The sequence below is a fragment of the Drosophila teissieri genome, chromosome 3R (assembly GCF_016746235.2).
Source record: "Drosophila teissieri strain GT53w chromosome 3R, Prin_Dtei_1.1, whole genome shotgun sequence".
Lineage (NCBI taxonomy): Eukaryota > Metazoa > Arthropoda > Insecta > Diptera > Drosophilidae > Drosophila > Drosophila teissieri.
This window is the reverse complement of record NC_053032.1, coordinates 29,452,292-29,465,487: the sequence shown is the minus strand read 5'-3', so window position 1 is coordinate 29,465,487 and position 13,196 is coordinate 29,452,292. Positions and strand designations below refer to the sequence as shown.

The following is a 13,196-nucleotide window of genomic DNA, read 5'->3' as shown; positions in this document are numbered from 1 at the left end:
TATTTCCCATTATCTCTGGACCTAATAGCCTGAATTGCCCTTATCGATTGTAATTAGTTTGTAGTTGCCATGAGATAAAACGTCATAACTTGGCGGGGTAAAAAAAGAAGCCAATGTGCTCATATTGTTATAAAGCACAGTATTATCTGCTAAAGGGCGATATTTAATTTTTTTTTTTTTATTCGTTTTTTATATACAAGCATAGGTATTTGCTAACCTCTAAGCTAAAACCGCACATTCGCTCATCCCAATTTATAATAGCAATTTACTTCGATACACACAATTATGCGTAACGGTTCCTCGATCATAAAATAGTTTAAATATGCAATCATAATCACTGCACTTAAAATCCGTTTAACTAACATAGTTGGGATGGAATTCCAGGCCCTTCCGCTCCAACGCCCCTTTTCATTGTGCAAGTTTCCGCCTACGGAAGATACATCATTAGGCATTAGAATGAAATTACCTGCCTATGCAGGGAACCACTTGAAAACTCATTATAACGGTAGCGGGCAACCAGCTCACACCCACACCCACACACACACGCACTAACACATCCACCCACTCGGCTACACCTATACAGACTCACTCGCAGTAACAAATACAGACACAGACTTTGGTAACTGGCAGTTACATCAGCCGCAAAAGTAGGCGTTGCCAAGTCGCCCCAAAGGCGTTAAAGCACTTAGATTTATGGTCCTACACGCAGACACAGCCAAAACACGCCCACACCCGAAACTCACACACACACTCATCTAAGTCCTGTGCGTATATGCATAGGAATCTATATATGTAGGTATATAGGTATGTGGCATACAGCCTTTGGCAGTTCAGGACTTTGACTCGTTTTATGCATTTAATACAAACTTTCACTTCGGCGCTAGTGCTTCATTTTTGTTTATATACATCACTGAGAAAAAAAATTGTTAAAACATATGTTTTTTTTTCTTTTATATTGGATTAAGGTTATTGTTTTGTAGCAGCAATAAATACTGTAGAACGAACATATTAAATGCATTAACGCTTTAAAATAGGTTCAGTAACTTTTTTTATTTTTATTGGTACTTTCTAAATATTTAATTTATAATTCAGAGCATTCCCAAAACGAATAGGTATTTTGTGCAACTTTATAAGCTGTTATATCCCACAGTGTTTCGCTTTACTGCAGCCTCAAAACTTTTGCCGCTGCATTGAAGTTAAGTACTTAAAAAGTAATTTCCCCGAGCTGGCAGTGAAAAATCGTAAAAAGGATGCGCGCCCCGCGAAAATGTTAATGAAATGATTTGAATTATGCTTACGCTCGAATATAATATGTTTCTGTGCCGCCTTATTATTTGTGGCTTATTAAAAAGTTAAAAGCCAGGCGGCGAGGTGTTGCCGGGCATGACCAATAGCCAATGGCAACCGCAGCTGCTGTGTGGCAAGTGCGGCATGGGCGGCATGGGCGGCAGGCAAAGTATGAAAAAAGCATAAAACCCATCAAAATAATGTTAATTCATTAAGTGGCAGTAACTTGGTCGGCGCCCAAGTGTAGGCTATAAAAATTTAACGCTCGGAAGGAGTCGCACGGCACAGCCTAAGGATCCTGAGGATCCTAAGGATAACTGTATGTGGGGCAAAAGGAGCAGCAGCAGGAAGAGTAAGCTGCCCCAGGCTCCGGCAACGTGCACAAAATGAATGATTTTTATTTATATTTTATGGTTTTTTTTCTGCCCCGTTTTCGGGTCCTGGTAATTAGACCAGCTTTATGCCGCACTCCGTTTTGGCCAGGTGTGTGTGTATTTTGGGGCCAACAGCAGCTCACAATAAACTGCAAAATTATGTGAATGAGTTTTCTTAACTTTTTTCCGCTCCCCTCCGAGATTTATTCGCGGCACATGGCGGACCGAATCCGAATGCGAATCCCAAAAACCAAAAACCAGAAGGAACGGCTGGCGAACAAGACAACGGAGCCAGCAGACCAAATGAAATGAAACAAACAAGCAAAGTTAAATGAACAACTTTTGTGCATTATTTATCTGTAAGTGTAAAGTGTGAGCAGCAGTGAGAACAAGATGGAATGGCTGCCCTATTGTGAACGAGTCGAATGGGGAATACTCTAGAATCTGAATCTTCTTCATAATCACTACTTTATTAGTTAGTAAAATAAAGTGCAAGTTGCTTTTATTAATTACATTTTAAAATTTGTATTTTCAGAATATGTCTGTGGTTGGAAGTATCTACAAATATGTAAGTCAATATCAAACTATCTTTATTTAATTATTTTACAGCAAGTTTGAATATCTTTGCTTTACTTTAATACATTGTTGGCTTCATATTTTTTGTGCAAAAGTCCAACATACCCTGTCTGAATCAAACGAGTTTGGGAGAGGGCATGATGTGGCGGTTATAAAAATCATAACCACAACTGTGGCAAAAACTCGGTTCATTTTACATGGGCCGACATTGCCTTTGGCATTTTTGCCCCCTGCCAGCGACTGATTTAGAGGCCTTTGTTACTTAAATTGTGCGTGTGTGTGTTTGTGCTAGCCACTTAGTAAATATTTTATGAATTATCTGTTTTCTATTAAGATGTTTCAACAGAGAAACCCAAACGTGGGCCGAGCGACAACCGCAAGGCCATCGAGCTGCTCCGAGATGAGCGCTATAAAATCTAATAAACATAAGTCTGTCCCTCGCAATGCACAAGTGTGTGTGTGTGTGTGTGTGTGTTAAGTATACGTATACATGAGTGTTTTGGTTGTGTGGTTTGTGGGGTTTTACGAGTTCGGGGTCCATTATGTTACCTTCTTCTGGGGTCCTTATTGATACGGTACGCCCTCGCTTTTGAGGGACGCCCTGAGGGATGCGATTTTTAATATGCATTAAAATTAATAAGAACACGTGTCGCTCTCTCGCACCCGCATCATTGTCCTTGCCGTCCTTGTTGTCGTCCTTCCGCCTTCGACGCCCTCATAATTCCATTTTATCGCGCACAAATTTTTATAGCTGCGCCGCAGGCGTCGATTTTAAATAACGCTCAGTACCCAAATCCCTCTTTCTTACGTTGATTTTGTCGCCATTTTTGTTGGTTGTTAATTTTATGCTTATGAGATAAGAAATTGTGACAAAAACGTTGGAAAATTTATGTGCAAAGCGCTTCGAGACGGTGAGCCGAATACACGGCATATGAATAAGAGATTCCCCCATGAAAGGCGATAAATGCTAAATGGAGACCCAGCTTCTTCATCAGCACTGTCATTGAAAATCCTTGTGCGGAACTGGGGCAAACAAGTTGCCAGGGGATACATCCATCCGTGTATTGTGAGTTTTGTATTTAGCCATGAATACATTATCGCCGGATGGTTCTAAAAATGGGACTCAGTTAAACAACAATAAATGGTTTCAACAGAATGTGGAGCTAAGTGGCGATAACAACACCTACGTACTTGTTTACGTTAATAAATGAAGTCTGCGTTTATTTAAAGAGAAATAATATGCAGAATAACGAAAACATTGCAATGGAACCATCTCGAATCACCTTGCTAGCTAATGTTTCAATTTGGAATGCAAAGTCCACTGAAAGTGAAGCTTCTCCAATAGCAAACCCGATTACTCGGCATTATCCTGATTTGAGCTAATGCTCGTTTGGGAACCCAACCTCCGCATGGCCTTCCGGGCAACAAATGCAGCTTGCTGTCCTGGCCAAGTTGAAGTCCGAGCTCATGTTGCGGATGGCCAATATCCAAGTCAAGTGGGTACTGAGTACATGTCAAATGGACGTTGCGTTGGCAGAACCACAAAAGCAATGAAATGGAATCGCTGTGCCTCCAGCTAAGTGGGTCAATTATGTGGCCAGTCTGCTGCAAGAGAGCTCAAGTCGGGGATCGCTTACCAACCCAACTCTTTGACAGCTTTCCTTTGGCCTGGTGGTCTGTTGGCTTGTTGGTCTGTTGGTCTGTTGGCCTGGCCTGCTGCCGCTCCCAACTGGAATCAGAGGGCGGTATTGGGTTATTCGGTTCGATTTCGATTCGGGTTCCCGGGGCAGTGGGTTAATTATTGTTTTATGATTTGTTTCGGGGCGGTGAGAGCTGATGCGAACACATCCTTTGTGTGCTGTGTGCTCTGTGCCTGCGTATAAACATTGCTCATACGCCCCGCGTCCCGCTGCTTCTTCCAGCTGCTGTGCCAAAAGGTAACCAAGCGTCACAGGTGGGCGAAATGCAATTACCACGCCCACTCTAGCCCACTCTCGCCCACCCTCGCCCTCTGCCCCGTTGTTTAACTAACGAACAATAAAACGAAATTGAATTTTGCGCTTTTAGCGCCAAACGCACAAAGGCAATAACTGAAACAGAGAGGAGGTGGCAAAGAAACCGGGGTGAGGTCACCGAATGCAGGAATGCACTGCGAGAAACCATGGCAACCTCTAAGGTACGTACTGGTTTTCAAAACCATAAGCACACTTAGCTCGTTGAAATGAAATACTTATGAAATGGTCGCTTTTGTGCAGATACATTTGTTTTCTCCCAGTGCATTGGAGTTCATGTTAGTGTTAGTGCCTCACAGCTGCAGCTTGCGCTGCATTACTGCGTGCGACACGGTGTTGCAGCCACCCGTAGCATTAGGCCAATTATATGCTGCTCTTTTGACATTAAATTCGATTCAATTTATTTGGCTGTCGTACCTTTTTGGCCAGCGGCTCTTCTCCCAAAGAAAAACTCCCCTGCGCTCCGCCCCTTGAAAAATGCTTCTGTTATTGTTGGTGTGGCGGGCATAATGATGATGGGGGTCCTGCCGGGGCTCCTAGCTGCCTCAAAGGGTTATTTTTGTTTGCACGGAATTTAATTTCATGCTCACACACTCGCTGCAATTTACCGGCTGCCGTTACAAAGCAGCGGAAATTATCCGCTCGGTGCCGGCGAAATAAGTGAAAAATATTGCAGTTAAACGTCGTCCAAGTTTTTGGGTAATTTTTAATGATTTTTCCCGGATTTTATGCCCACCCAGGGCGCCCTGTGATAATAACAAAAAGTTAACTGCGCATAAAAGTGCGAGTTATGAAATAAAAGAGCTGCCATTAAAACGCCTCAGTGGATTCAGTGCCCTTCGCCTTTTCCACATTACACTCCAGCGAATGAATGTATTTTCGAGTTCATATATCTGCACTTTTTGCACACACAACTCAACTGAAAGAACTTCGTTTTAAACATCTACAAGGGTCTTACATTGCAGTAACCATGTTACTGGTATAAATCTTAGCTATATCTGTGGAAAACAACTGCCGGAACGTATTGTCTTGCAGCCGAGAGTAATTTGCCTGTGGACCACCTGTTCATTGGGTTTTCCATCAGCTGTCAGATGATCAACCCGTGTACCCAGACATATCAATTGCAGGCCGCATCAAGATTCAAGAGCTCGGGGACAGCCTGTGAAATTTATGATTTCCATTACGGAGCTGCCTGCTCCCCGAGCCCCGAGCCCCGGACCCCGACACTCACATGCAACGTGGGGCATGCGACATGAGACTGGTTTTCTGGTTTTCTGGGCTTTTGTTGGGGGGTGCCATTTTGGAATCAAGTGCCGAGTTGTCGAAAGAGCTGACTAAATGGCAGACAACATTGTGTACATAATGCTGGCATAATAATATTTCTGTCGCTGCAATGATCTGCATGCCAACGTCCTCACAATGGAATCACCAGCTCCAAATCGAGGAGCACCGACTCTGTCGGGTCTGTCGAGCTTGTGGAGTCTGTGGAGCCTGTGGAGTCTGTTGAGCTGGTTGCCATTTGTCTGGGCCATTACTCACAGTAAACAATCTTCGCAAAATGTGTGCGAGGCTGCCACCACTGCCAGTTCTCCATTGCCCCAGTGCCAGTGCACCGCTGCAACTTCAATAAATTCCTTGGAAAAATGCAATTTTATTGAAAAATATTTGCTGCTCTCTTTGGGCTGCCTTCTCTCGGTTTATTTTCGGTTTTTTCTGGATTTGCGAAAGCGCAAAATGAGCAGACAAAGATAAATAGTGCCAGCGATGCACATGATCACACATAGTCGGTTGAATTTAATTAGAGACTAGAATGAGTTTCAATTACTCACATTTTTTGGCGAGAGTCTGTAATATTTCACAGCTTTAGCTATCTAATTTGGTATTTTTGAAACGCAATATCCTTTTCCTTTACAATCGACAGAGCCTCAACGAATGCTTAAAATTTCCAATGCTAACAGCTTAAAGGATAAGCATTTTATAGAGTCAAGCTTGATTAGCAGGTGTGGCCAAGTTTTATGGCAATGGAGAGGCCATAAAAACAGATAAAAGAACTTGAAGAGGGAATAAAAATAAAAAGGCGATGGAGCTTAAAAGTTGGGTCAGATAAAAGGTGCAAATTAAAGGTTAAGTTTTAAATCTGAGGGGTGTGCCTTTGCCAGCAGCCAAAGTGGTTTCCATTTGGTGCGCCAGCCAAGTGTTGAGATCTGCTTCCTTTTCCATATATCCCTTATCCTTTATCCCTTATCCTTTTGCGCTTTCCCTTCGCCAGGTCTCATTTATGTCGGCAAGGTGTGTGCATGTGTGTGTAGATAATATGCCTGCGATTTCAGCACGAAACCGAGACGTATGATGATGTTGATGATGATGATGACACACGCACACCACCGCACATGGTCTAGAAGGGGCGCTGTGGCGGAGAGGGCGTGGCAGCGCTGGGCGTCATAAACAACAGACAAGTTGCACATGCAGTGGAGCATAACTACTCGGTTGCACAGAGCTGACGGGCGCACTACACTTGCCCAAATAGTCTACTTAAGATCTATAATCAGTTCATTTCAGTTTTATTTTAATAAGTTGAATGCTGATTTTATGGCTTTATAGTAGGGATAATCGCTATCGGAAATACCTATAAAAACTGTCTGAAAATCTAACTTTCGAGGTGGATTGCTTTCCCATTTTTCCAAGTGTTTTTACGCAACTTTACGGGCCAAAGCGAAAAAGTCAGTCCAACAGCTGGGGCAGAGGGGGCCGAAGGGGCAAGGGGTTGCTGCGAGGTACAAGGAAAACAGAGGGAAAACTGGCAAAGGGAATCAGTTTGTGCATATTTTAACTCCCACAGGAAAAATTTCACAAGACAGCTACGGAAGTATGACGAACGAGAGCGGCGGCAAAATGGGAAGTGGAAAATGGAAGGCGGTGTGGTAGGGGGAGAGAGGGGGAAAGAGGGGAGAGCGGACGAGATGTTGGCCAACAACTGTGACCAAACAATGTTGAAGCTTTGATGAACCTTAAAAGACAACAACAATGCCAGTTGCAACAGGGAATATGACAAAATATAGAAGGGATATGGCAGAGCAAGTTGGGCATATCGAAGTGTGTGCAGCTGCATGGCCAAAGGGGCGTATGAGTGTTAAAAAGTCCCCACTCCGGATGAACTCAACTGGGTTGCACTGGGCTTTGCGTGCTATACACTTTTTTGCCAGTGTATATATGTGTGTGTGTGTGTGTGGGTGTGGGGGTGTTGAGGCGTCACTTTAAGCAAATGGTGATGAATGCGTTGTCGTTGGGAGTCCTCGGAGATACGAGAACATTGGCATATTTTATGCAATACTCCAGAGGACAAAGGACAAAGGACGAGAACGAGATGCCTGTACTCTCAATAGTTTTGAGGTTTTTCCACATGCCAACCATTTTTCAATTAATTGTCAAGAGGTTTCCGTTGAGATTGATCAACTAAAAGGTTTAGCCAGGCCAGTAACCAGTAACCAGTAGCCAGTGACCAGCAACCAGTGACCAAAGTCAGTTAAATAAAGCCTTTGTGGCCAAGGCACAAAGCTCTCAATCTCCCTCTCTATTAATTGATAAATGCATTTGGCAACCGTCTCTAATTTGGATTTATTTTGCCCAAGTGTGTTGCAACTAGGTCCGTAAAAGAATCACAGCTGTCACATAAATAATGTCGCTTGCATATTTATTATATTTTCGGAACGCATCAATTTGCAAGTGCCACGCCCCAAAAAATATACGTTGTCTGTGTCCTTTTTAGTTTAAATTGTTAAAGAGCTTGTGACATTTGGATTTATCTGTGGTTTCCGGCATCCTTTTTCGACTGTCATGTTACCAGCTGGGCGAAAAAAGTTTGCTATCGTTATAATTGATTAATTAAATCTTGCCGGCAAGTTTGAGCAGGACACGCAGGACCAAACAAAGCTCAAAATGTATATGTATTAAATAAAAGTGCACAGGCAAAAAAGGAATTTCATTCGAGAAGTAGTTTTGCAATTGTAAGAAGAGTGCATCCCATAGGTTACATTTTAAATTTTAGATTTAACTCTTGCTACACAAATGCAGTTTCAGTTTCATTAAAATGTTCCAAATTATAATGTATTTTTCTCCATGCAGTACATAGTACATCCACATAGATATAGATTCAAATATGTGAACACACCGAGAGTTGCACATTTTGCTGGCAAAAGTTAAGCAAAAGTTGTCGCAGCTGAAAACTTTTTATAGCAAACATTTTTGGCTGCTGTCTTTTTTTGTGTTGTTTTAACTTTACATATTTCCGTATGTACGAGTGGAATTCTCCTGCTGCTCACTTGTCATCCTGTCAATTGGCAAAACGACTGACAAGAAGCCAGCTTCTCAGAGCACTCAACCTTCAACCCCGCCCATTGGCTCACAGTCCACCACCCACCGCCTACCGCCCACCACCCGCTCACATCCAAGAACAGTCGACGTCGTCAGACTGATATGTCATTACTTATATGGGCACTTGAAAAGTTTCGAGTGAAATGTGCGCCAGTCGAGAGGGAAAATGGGAAAGCCATGGGCAGGCGGGGGCACCGGGAAATGCCTCACAGATAACGTGGAAATTCCGTATTTGTAGATAACTCCTTCTGCCGCTGCCACTGGCTCTGCACGTTAAATATAATCAGATTAATAACTGTAAACACTTGTAAAGGACCTCGGCAATGGTGTGTGTAGCTTCTGGGTGCCACCAGGATGCTATAGATTGGATTTCGCCTTTTGGAGCTGAGTTATTGCAAACGGAAATCGATCCTCGGCACTCATTATAACATCACCTCTCCATATAGCCACATATACCTACATCCCCCATATTCCCATATCGCCATATCAAGTTGCCAGGACTGCGATTAGTCCTGCACCTGAAGGGCAGGATGTGGCGACTGCAGTTCGGAGCTTGATTGATTTATATTCACGTACGGATATGCCAGGCGTCCTGCAATCGAGTCCTGTTTGCAGTCAGTTGACTAAGGTGAAAAATGAGCTGGCGAATGTCCAGGGAAGTTCGTTTCCCATCGTTCTATTTGCTTTCTATGATTACTCCATCTTTTAAATGGGAATGTTATCCAATGTATTATAGATGTTTTCGCTGTTTTTGCCATTTTAAAGCGCCATCCATTAAATCGGTTTGTGCATTCTAGAACACAGCACGCTAAACTTCACTTTCATATTTAATTATGCGCCACTTTTTCCGCTCCAAATGAAATGGAATGTTTTCGAAAATATTTCGCCTGGCTAAGCGCCTGTCACGATTTTAAAATCCCATATGAGACAAGGCTGTGGGCTGGCCGCAAAGCCGAGGCGTTAAATAAACAATAAAGCCCCGCACTTAATTAATTGTGTTGTGCGGCCTGCGATTGCCATTAAATAAATATGGATTTAGATGAAAAGTATTTATTATTTTTAAGCCTGCCCGCAAAAACATGCCCAGTGAATTATGAGCTTCGAGGCTGGGATAAAATGCAGGATATTGTATGTCGCTGATGGGAAACTCAAACTGGGTGACAAATCCCGATGTGGCCTGGGTATATTGATAATTTTAATTAAGCGCTAATATATTTTAATTTATTATTATGATGTTGTCAGCTCGTCAGAACGCCATGTGTGTGTGTTCGTCTAAACAAATATGAGGATAGATATGTAAATTGCCGTCTGCTTTTTATGTGACAGCTGCAGGAAACGGGGCGTATGAGTGACGTGATATGAACCTGTCAGAAGAGTCGAGTCTATCAAGTGCCCCGTCCTGCGGAAAGGAGGGTATTTAATTTCATGAATTATTGATGCATATTGTGTATTCTCACTCGTGGCAAGCCAATTAGGCCTGCAGCTACCTTTTTATATTGCATTTGTGTGGCTGAGCACCGATGATTTATAATTACATTCACCTGGCTGCATCGAACTGCCCACTCCCACTTCCCATTCCCACTTCACCCATTCCCGATTCCTGATCCCATTCCCAGTTTGCAGCATTTCAATCTGCGGCTGATTTATGCGGTCGCTCAACTCTGGATTAGTTTTATTTACAAGCCATTGGCTGTCCGGCTGGTGAAGCTCTCTATTGGATTGCCATCGCCCATGGATGTGCAATGATATATATGGCTATGTGTGTGCACTCTTCATGCTGCAGTTCATTTTAATTAAACCACTGACAAGTCATAGGCAAATTATTGGCTGATATATTGACATACCCGGGCATAAATTGCAGCACGCATCGACTTACCTGCAATTGGAGGAGAGAAGGGAATTTTAATTAATTAACGAGCTAAGTGTGCTGGTATTTCAATAATATTGCATCAAATAATTCGGTGTTATAGTATGCTACAAGTGTGACTCAATCAAGTCAGCAATGTTTATTCGTTTTTTACTCAGCCTGCAACCACAATTAAATGAACCTCAAATAAAAGTATAAAATTCCTACGGCTGCATATTTTTATACATTTTAATAGCTTTAGGGCGGCGACCCCAGCTTATTAGAGTGGGGAGTGTTCTTGTGCCATCCAATAGCATTGTGTGAAATTAAATTTCACATCCAATCAGCTGGCAAGTCCTTCTGACTGCGTTTTCCCTCTGTTGTTCCTTATCCTCGCCGGGTGATGGTGATATTTAATATTTGCCCCGCCACTTTCCCACTGTAGCTTCCGACTGCAGTGCTCTGGATAAATACGGAAAATGGGAAATGGAAAAGGGGAAGGGGGCAAAGGGGATAAGGAAAGGCCACGGACCCGAAGGAAAGTCGAAAGTCGATAGACGATTGAACTGAACTGAACTGAACTGAATCCCGTCGACGGCTTAGCGGCAAAATCAATGACACAATAAATATTTGTGCAGCCCTTAACAGTCGAGTGTTTAACAAGACGAAGTCTGAATGTTCCTATATATATATATATATACTTATAAACTTGTATAGATGGAAAGTAGAGTAAATAGAAAACTTTCGCTTGAAGATTGCGGCCAGAAAATGTATGTCTCATATTTTTTAAAGTGCTCACATGGAAAGTAAAACCAAAAAATAAGTGGGAAAGCTCACGCTGACAGCAAACTACTATTTAAGCTTATGCAGACCTTATAAAACGAGTTTTTATTTTAATTGAGTTTTAAGAAAAGAAAGCCATTTGAGTGGTTTTCAATTCATTTAAAGCTAAACATTTTACCATACAGCCTTAATCCAAAATCCGCAAATTGGAAATGTGAAATTTAAAAAGTTTTGCCTTAATGCGTGTCTCCGATGCAAAAATGCGTTTTAAGGATTCATTTTTTTGTGACTTAAATTTGCTGATTGGCAAAATAATCCCAGCCATATTTCAATGCTTAAAACGATGCTTCAAGGGAAATGGGCAGATCCAATTTCTCTTTTGTCTCTTTGCATTTAAGTAGGCCATCGAAAGTGTCGATATACGAATGTGTGGCACTGTAGCGCGCATGTTTATTGCACTTTGGGGAATTTCCCAGCAGAAACACGACCCAACTCAACCCAATTCGAGTGAAACCAGCTCGGCTTGGGCCGCTTAATGTGGCAGAAAAATGTGTAAATTTACGTCGAAGGGAGCTCTGAAGTTTTGCCGCCTGCCTGGGTATTTCACTTCTTCTTCTTTTTTTTTTTTTTTTTTTTTTTTGGGGTCTAGGTTTGAGTTTGTCCCCAAGTAAATTGAAAAATGTAGCTCACTGGGCGGTGTGGCAAAAGTGTGGCAAGTGAAATAAAAATGGCAAATGGCCAGAGAGATATAAGCAATGAGCTACCGGATTACATGAAACTACATAGCTTGTGTGTGGGGTCTGGGGTCTGACATGTCGGGGGGTTCTAAATTATTTTCCTGCCAACTTTATCAACGCGAAAAATCAAGACGCATTCGACGCGGGAGGAACGCATCCTTCTGCTGGAGGGAGGAAAAAAAAACAAGGGAAAAAAGTATATTTTAATGGCAGCATAAAATGCATTGCAATGTTGCAAGCGCTCAGGAGAAATCATAACAAATCGTGGCCAAAAAGGCAATGTAATAACTCAGCTGTCGTCTCATTGTATTCTGATTTTTATTGCTCATCACGGAGGAGTTTCTGTTCGGTTTGGTTCGCTTCCGTTCTGTTCGGTTCGGTATCTGGATCTGAATCTGGATCTTTTATTTGTTTTGCTCTGTTTGTTTTACTGAATGTTTGTATAGTTTTTTTTCTCCACCCCGGTTTTTGGGAATTTTTGCAGGAAAGCCACTGCATGGTTATCCATCTCCTTCTACGGAAATCACAAATATCATATGCGAGAAATCAGAGAACGTTGTTTATGTGATTTATGCGCTAGTGCGCAAAAAGGGAGAAAAGTTCGTAGTTTCGGTTTAAAAGCGCTTCAACAATGTGGCAAATGAAATGCACACGAAATTCAAACAGACAAGTGGGGGCGAGGCTTGGAGTGGAAATTGGGAAAATGGCAAGAAGGGGGTTTCCCTGCCACATTCTGCTGCACTGGGGGCACGTTACTAGCGCTTTCATAAATAAACACGCAATTGTGGCATTGGGAATTTCCGTAAGATACTTGTTCGGGGGGCGAGCCGAACGCTTTTTACTTTTTTACTTTTGTACGTTTTTTCCCCCAAAATAAATCGGGTCGATGAGGCAGTCAGGCAACAATTATAATTTAATTGCAATTTTTTGCTGCCCTGTAACATTTCTGTCAATCAGCGGCGGGCAGGCCGCACCAGTAGCCAAAGTTTTTCAATTTTGCAGCAACAAATAGCCAACAATTGCTGTTTATACACACAGGCAGGTTCCGAGGCAGGTTCAGAGGCAGAGGCACAGGCTCTGTCCCCACGATTCAATCAATACGGAACACAATTGGTCCATTCACACGCCCATTTCCCTCAGAGAATCTCTGCACAGAAAAAATGCTGAGGGGAAGGAAACTGCGAATGGGCGGCGGATGCCATTCAGCTCA

General features: G+C 42.6%; 2 protein-coding genes across 4 annotated transcripts in view; one reads left to right on the top strand and one right to left on the bottom strand.

Annotated features, from left to right (window-relative positions):
* Positions 1–13,196, bottom strand: part of LOC122621232 (tyrosine-protein phosphatase 99A) — a 234,771-nt gene that overhangs the window by 28,001 nt on the left and 193,574 nt on the right. The window lies entirely within an intron of this gene.
* Positions 1–13,196, top strand: part of LOC122621233 (uncharacterized protein C2orf42 homolog) — a 174,188-nt gene that overhangs the window by 32,803 nt on the left and 128,189 nt on the right. For both annotated transcript variants that reach the window (XR_006326200.1, XR_006326199.1), the window contains exon 5: positions 2,197–2,229. The gene's annotated coding sequence lies outside the window, so the exon portion shown is untranslated. The remainder of the gene's footprint in view (positions 1–2,196; positions 2,230–13,196) is intronic.